The sequence below is a fragment of the Solanum pennellii genome, chromosome 11 (genome assembly GCF_001406875.1).
Source record: "Solanum pennellii chromosome 11, SPENNV200".
Lineage (NCBI taxonomy): Eukaryota > Viridiplantae > Streptophyta > Magnoliopsida > Solanales > Solanaceae > Solanum > Solanum pennellii.
In genome coordinates, this window is record NC_028647.1 from 17,656,036 (window position 1) to 17,663,706 (window position 7,671).

Sequence of the window (7,671 nt, forward strand, 5' to 3'; positions counted from 1 at the left end):
TCATCTATGTGCCTCATGTATCCATGTGTGTTTATATATAGTGTGTCATGAGATTATTAAGTCTTAAAATGAGTTATAATGATATTTATATATGGTATATGAAGTTTTGGGGAGTTTGGAGGTCAAACGACCAAGAACATACAATGCGTTCGAAAGATAGCCCTTAAGACGCTCAACGTGTGTCTTGATGGGGCCTAGCCTTTTTGGATGACTTGCAGGTGTTTGTTTTGGGTGAAACTTATGTGGAAGGTCTAAAACTTATTAAGGGAATGTGGGAAACGTCCGGGTACGACTTCTAAAGGGCCCCACAAGAAGGACCCAAGGCTGGTTGAGACACTGCCTTGGCAGTGTTAATCGACGGACCAAACGATGGCCAGCTGGTCAACCAACGGTCCGTAGGTGAGGTCTCGTTGATTGGTACTTAGCTTGCGCAGCTCTCAAGCCAAAATTTGGCCAAGGAACAAACGGTGGAAGTCAATGCACGGCCCGTCGACTGACCAACGGCCAGTATATGGCTCTATCGATCACTACAAGAAAAAAGGTCTTTAGCAAAGGGAAGAATGGTCGTTAAAAGTCAAAATTCGGTCGCTAAATCTCAATAGCAACCGGAATGAATCCGGTCGTTGCCGGTCGTTAAGAGCTCCATCGTTAAAAGTTAACGACCGGATTTCATTTGGTCCGTAAAACTACTTTCATCGACAACATAAATTCTGGTCGTTATACGTCCTTTTTAGCGACCTAATTTGCCCTTAGTCCAACTTCTTCTAACGACCGTTATTCCTTTCGTTAATTGTAGGTTAGTTTCACTACAAATACTATTAGTGGCCAAATTTTTCGCTGTTAATGACCGTTTCAATATTGTATAATAAAGGTAGTCATAAACGAATTCCAAAGATTATTTTCATTTTCTATTATACGAAAAAATATACTAGTGAATCACATTAATTATGTAATCTATGGAAACATTTGCAAATATATGAAACAATTTAATTCATCATATAAAACTTCATTGTTATTACAAAAACTAAATAAAGAAAGATATATCAAGTGGTCTGACATATATTTATCAACTCCTAACAAGAAAAAAGTTCCAACATATATATATAAAACAAAATAGTCTTTCGACCACCCTTAACCGAAGTAAAAGCGCTCTTGATCTTCAACTTTCTCCGTACTTTCTTGAATGACACCCTTAACCAAAGTAAAAGCACTCTTGATCTTCAACTTGCTCCATACATTCTTGAACAACATATTCAAATGCTTGAGCTTTAAACAAAAGAAGTTTATGTCAATTAGAACAAAGAATAAACACTCGAAGTTGCAACTATAATGTGCATGACAATATGCTAGGAGAATACATTTTGAAGTACATATTATTGTATAACTGTAACACAATTTAGGATCAAAAGGACAAAAAGAAGGATGGTATCTAAATAAGAAAAGAAATATACTGTAACAGAAAAAAAATATAAGTCTTAGCTTCCAAAGCATTGTATTGACTTGATCAAAGTAACCAATCACAATAATTTGTGCATCTGACATTGACAATAATTCAGCTTCGGAGCAATTTTCATATGCATCTCAAGTTGAGGCACACTAAGCATTGAAAAGATGGGCAAAAGACGCTACTTTGTATTATTCTGTAAATAGTATTTTATAGACAACCACATATTCTAGTCATTAGAACAACATTAAAAACAAGTAGATCACTTTATTCATATCCTTGACACTTTATTTTCTTTTTACATTCACAATAACAGAACCCATATCAAAAATATTTCCAATGTTTGAAATCGTGATAACAGGAAACGGGATTCTCATCAAGAGCTTAGTGTGTAATAATCTGGAAAGGATTCAACAAACATAAAATGCATGAATGTGATGAGGACTTTATTAGCTTTTATAATTAACCTCCTTCGGAATGTTATTATGCATTTAACTTCCGCAGTTTTCACAGATTCCAAACCATTACCACATTCACTGCCACCATAGCCTTCACGGCCAATATTTTTAACCTAGTTCCTCCACAACAACCACAATAGAAAAGGGATCAATAGGGATGAATGGCATATTAACAAATCAAAACGCATAGCTATAAGTCCAACAGAATGACAAGCATATAAATCAACACAGCTTCATTACATCAAAATCTAACACTTGAAGGAAATCAACAGTTAAATACATCGAATATTTTAAAATGAACAACAAAAAACTAAGAAAATAAATTGGACAGACAAACGTTAAACTCGTAAAGTGAACTTACTCAACAGAAACTATAGGTTATAAGGAAAATTATGTGTTTCCTGCAAGGATCAACCAAAGAACACATAAGTAAACCCTATCACAACATTATGTTCATCTTAACTATATGAAGCTACATCTAATTTTATTTCTTTTACCCCTCAAAACTGATTTGTTTTCTCGATAAAGAAGCTATCCACAAAATGAAAAAGAGAAAGATACTTCATCACACATTTGAATATGGATATCACAAAACACATCCAACATTTCACAAGCGTACAGAGATGTCCTGGTCAACTCGACCTCCATATTAGGAGAAGATTTATTTCCATTAGATTTGGTTTAGGTCTACAACTATATTAGTGGACATCAACTAAGACGAAAACACTTTTTATGTTGATTGTCTTTTCACACTCAAATTGAAGTACTTTGAAGTAATAAAACCTTATAGAACAAACCAACAAATATATACACATAGATATACTTGCATAGAGTTGCAATTACCAGGTCTAAAAGATTTATAACATCGGCATGTGTGTTAGATTTGTGAAGAAGGAATTTCTTCAATTTGAGGGTTAATTAGTAGGATCAGATATATGTGATTATTGTCAAACATGGAGCCCTAAACCACTTCTGTTAGAATGTTTCAATAGGGCCATATGGAGTTGGTCTCTGGAGAAGTATAAGCAAGTTATGGGAGGATTTCTCTCAACACAAACACTTAATTGAATGGAAACATATTAGTTTATGGAGAGAAATGGATAAGGAAACTGCCCTTTAACGGTTGCTTATCCTAAAATGTTCCAGATAGCAAGGGAGACAAACTCTATGATTCAACAATATAGAAAAGGTAATTATTGGACCATCATCCTCAAAAGGGACATACAAGATTGGTAAATGGAGGAGTTGGTAAGCCTACTAGCACCCAAACCAAACAAACTCCTTCCCTGTCTCATGAGTGCATCAGAAATAAAAATAATTCATTTACTAACCTGTTGAATGGGACCATCTATTTATCACTTGATGATGGTGGTGTTGAAGGATGACCAAGCAATACTCTTGTAAGTTTTTCATATTTACTCTCTAGCTCATCCATGCGTTCACAATTATTCTTTAACTCATCCATGAGTCTTTTTAGTGATTCATTCGATTTTCACATGCATGTGGTCCTCCACACCCCGCCTCAGCTGTTCCAACCTACTTAATTTCATAAGAGAATTATGCTTCAACTGGAAAACATACAACAAAATCAGATGTATACAGCTATGGTGAGGTTCTTCTAGAGCTATTCATAGGCTATTTACCAATTAATACAAAGTTGCTTACTAGAGAACGTGTAATTGTCATATGGGTCAAAAACTAATCCTACACAATTCCAAATGTTACACTAATTAATATTTTCACAAGTTCTAGAACATTACCTGCCTTACTGCATGAATTGAAAGTAAAGGAGTTGCTTATAATATAGTTCGTGTACAAAAGTTAATATCATCAGACAAACTATGGACATGTATATTTTAGGGGTTTAATTTAAACAATGCCTAAATTTGTTTTCTCCGTTATTTTAGGTTGTTCCAAGGTTGACAAATAGAGAAAATTTTGGTTTAGCTGTTCCAATCTACAACTAACTTTTTTAGATTTTGTAACCATTAACGAACTCAATTTATTAATACAGGTATGCTTCAACTGGAAAACTAACAACAAAATCTGACGTATAAGGTTATGGTGACGTTCTTCATGACCTATTGACAGGTCATGTACCAATCGATAGAAAGCAGCCTACTGGAGAACATGTGCTTGTCTCATGGGTCAGTAACTAATCCTACACAATTCCAAACTTCACACTAATTAATATTTTTACCAGTTCTAGAACGTTACTGCCTTATTGTATGACCTGATAGTATAAAAGTTATTTATAATATTTTCGGTGTACAAAAGTTAATATGAAAACTGAAACCATTACCCTATACAAGATTCAGGGGTTAACTTAAAACAATGCCTGAATCAATTTCCGATGTAATATTAGGTTCTTCTAAGGTTGACAAATAGAAAAAAAGTATTTGAATTTGTAGATTCAACATTACAAGGGCAGTACAAGAAGAAGGATCTAATCCAGGTTAATGTTAAATTACATTCTGGTACTTTTTAATCCTCATTCCTGTAATACTACATATGAAACAAAATACAATGTTTCATCTTTCTTTGCTAAAATAGGTAGTTGTTATAGCTGCAATGTGCCATGCAAACAAAAACAGGTTATCTTCCGTTAATGATGGATATTGTGCAGTTCTTCTGAAAGTATTTAAGACCAAGCTTATAGTTTCATGGAACTTAGGTGATAATTCTATTTCAGTTTCGCGACACACTTAATTGTAAAGATTACACAAGATTCAAGTGTACATTCATAATTTATTCATTTTATGTGACTAGACGAGAACCTTCATTCATATTTCATATTGCTCTCCAAGTAAAAATATATGAGTTTCCTTCAAGTTCATTTGCAGTCCATTCTCCATAGAATGAGATGCAAATCACTCTTCTATAGTGATAATCATCATCTCGCCTCATTTTATTCAATCAATAATAATAACAATAGAGCTCACATTTGTGCATACAACATATATGCTTACAACTGTATACTCTCAAGTTCATAGACATCAAAAAAAATGTGATAGAATCATCAATCATAGTGCAAATTCAGAATTAGGGAAAATACAAAATAGGGCGAAAATTCAGAATTAGGGAAAATACAAAATAGGGCAAAGTCGAGAATTTCACAAAGCAATCATGGTTATAACAATAAAATTTTACCTTGAAGAGAACAGAACTTCAAGATTGCGTCCAAATCATATAAATCACAACGTCACAACAAGCAGAAAGAAGAGAAGGATCATTTTGTTGTTCTGTGTTCAAAACAAAGAGATCCAAATTACCTCTTTATAAGCTGGAATACAGAGATGTCTGTATCTCTACCTACTAAGTTTCCTCTAACAAATCTGGGAAATATGCACAATTGTGAATCTCTATATTGCTGATTTTACCCTAAGTCCTAACACAAGGGAGAGAAGCATCTGTTGCACAATTTCCTCTAAGTTTTGCTGAATTTTTTCTAGCTTCATCAGTGATGTGTTCCTACTGCTTGATGAATTCTCGAAGTTTGCTGGAAGAACAATAAAACCAGAAATCCCAACTTCATCGATAGTGTTTTTCATGAAGGAGAGGTGTGGGTGCGTGGAGAGACGTGTGTGGTTGAGAAAAATAAAAAGGATAATATTATTATGTTTTTGAGAAAATAAAGAGGGAAATAATTTAACTTGACCAATGCTTTTAATTTTCAATTACAATTAACATCGGGATACTAATACTTTTAAAATCGGGATATTATTTGGCTGTTATGTTAAATTAAAAATTAATTTTTAACGATGGAAAAAAAATTGTGTTGCTATAAATAGACTTTTAATTATCAAATTCATATCCCTTCGTTAAGAATTGGTCATTAAAAGTACAATTTCTTGTAGTGGATGGTGGCCTGTAAGTTACTGTCTGCGTCTATTTTAATTCAAGGGTGAATAGGAAATTCACCCCACGTCCTAACTTGACTCTAATAGGTTAATTTAGCTAGTTTTAGGTGTATATAAGGGAGTTAAAATGTGATCAAACCATTCTTAAATCCTTCTACACGATTCAAGCCTTTCCCTCCAAAAATATTTCCCTAGAAACCACCATTGTTGGTGAAGCTCAAGAACTGATTGGAGCTTGGATTTTCATGAATGAATCATCAAGTTTTAGAGATTTTAATGTTGATTAACGTATGGTGATCCTTCATCTCTAGTTATCCTTCCATCTAGAGAGTTAATCTCAATGTTTTCAAAAGAGTTTGCATGATCAAAGTTCTTCTTCTTCAATCAAACCATGGGTTCTTTCTTAAATTGATTTCAAAAGCATAATATGAATGTTTTGATGATTATCCACTGATTTGGACGTGATTTTCAATCCTATTCATGATGAACCCATGCATCTTTGACAAGCTCAATTTTTGCCTATGTATGGCTTTATGATCTTGATCTTATGCATGTCGATTTGTGATTCAATTATGTTAATATGCTTATTTCTATTGTTTATTATGTAAATTGATGGTGAATCATTGATGAATTACCCATGTGAATCAATGTATGAAGATTTGAACATGTTTAGTGTAGTTTTCCATGATTCACTGTAATGTTGGTCTTTTGATGATTTAATGGGGAATTCAATTGTGCAGGGATGGTTGTATCTACTGTCTTAATTGGATTTTATGGATGAATTGTAAATAAGTGATTTCATGATTGATCAATGTTGGTTAGCCTATGATTCTTCTACTCTCCATGGGTGTCTTAAATAACATGTTCACTGTAATCTAAAGGCTATAGCAATGGTAGTAGTATTTCGTGTAGATTATATTGTTCTTATATACTGCCTTATATTGATGATATTAATGGATTGTGGGTATGAATTTTTGATGATCAAAGAAAAGGAATCTTGTCATGAATTGATATAGGTTCTTCTAGACTACAATTTGAATATTGTAATGAATATTATGTGATCTTAATTCTAGGGGAGATGAAGCATGATTTATATTTGATTTATATCTATTTGGCTACTGCCCTAAATGTATATTATTGGTACATGATGATTGATGAACTAAACTAGGGAGGTTAGTTGATGACCTAGGACTCTCTACTTCCTAGTACATGTGAGATGCCTTGTATAATATTATAGTATGATCTTGTAGCGACTTGTACATGGTTTCTTTTATGATTAAAGTACATTTTGGTACTTCCCTATATATGAATTGTTGATTAACAAGGTGTATTGATCAATGATGATCAAAGGGTAAGAAATTGGTAAGAATGCTTATCTCTTTTACTTTCCTTATAGTATTGTAGTTGATGAAGCCTTGTATGGCATTGTGTGGTATGGTCCACTTATGGTGGATGTGCTTACTTTATTGTCATTATATATGTATTGACCATAGCCATGAAGGCAAATTTATAAATATATGAACATGTACTTATGATGATACTATGTGAAGCTTATGCCTACTTTCCTATACTAGTTGTGATTTTGTCACGACCCAAAACGGGTCGTGAATGGCACCCACACTTACCTCCTTAGGTGGGCGAACCAACACATCTAAACCCCAACATATACCAATAGTTCAACTATAAATAATATAAATAATGCGGAAGCTCCAAAAGATACTAAGCAACCAATTTAAATAAGTTTCTAAAGTTTAATACTTATCATCCCAAAATCTGATAGTCATTACATCAAGGACATCTAATCTCCAATACTAAGTCTAAGAATATCGAATACACTAAAATAAAGAACAAAATGGTATGTGTCCGAAAGTATAGGACATCATGTCGTGACCGAGAGAATCCAACACGA

At 33.5% G+C, this 7,671-nt stretch overlaps 1 long non-coding RNA gene across 1 annotated transcript; it reads right to left on the reverse strand.

The window, feature by feature from the left end:
• Positions 1-973: 973 nt before the first annotated feature.
• On the reverse strand, positions 974-5,507 carry LOC107004777. The gene is made up of 4 exons (XR_001454784.2): positions 5,053-5,507; positions 3,234-3,438; positions 2,264-2,303; positions 974-1,266 (listed from the first exon to the last, which is right to left on the reverse strand). It is a non-coding gene; the product is annotated as an uncharacterized LOC107004777 (long non-coding RNA).
• Between the last annotated feature and the right edge of the window lie 2,164 nt (positions 5,508-7,671).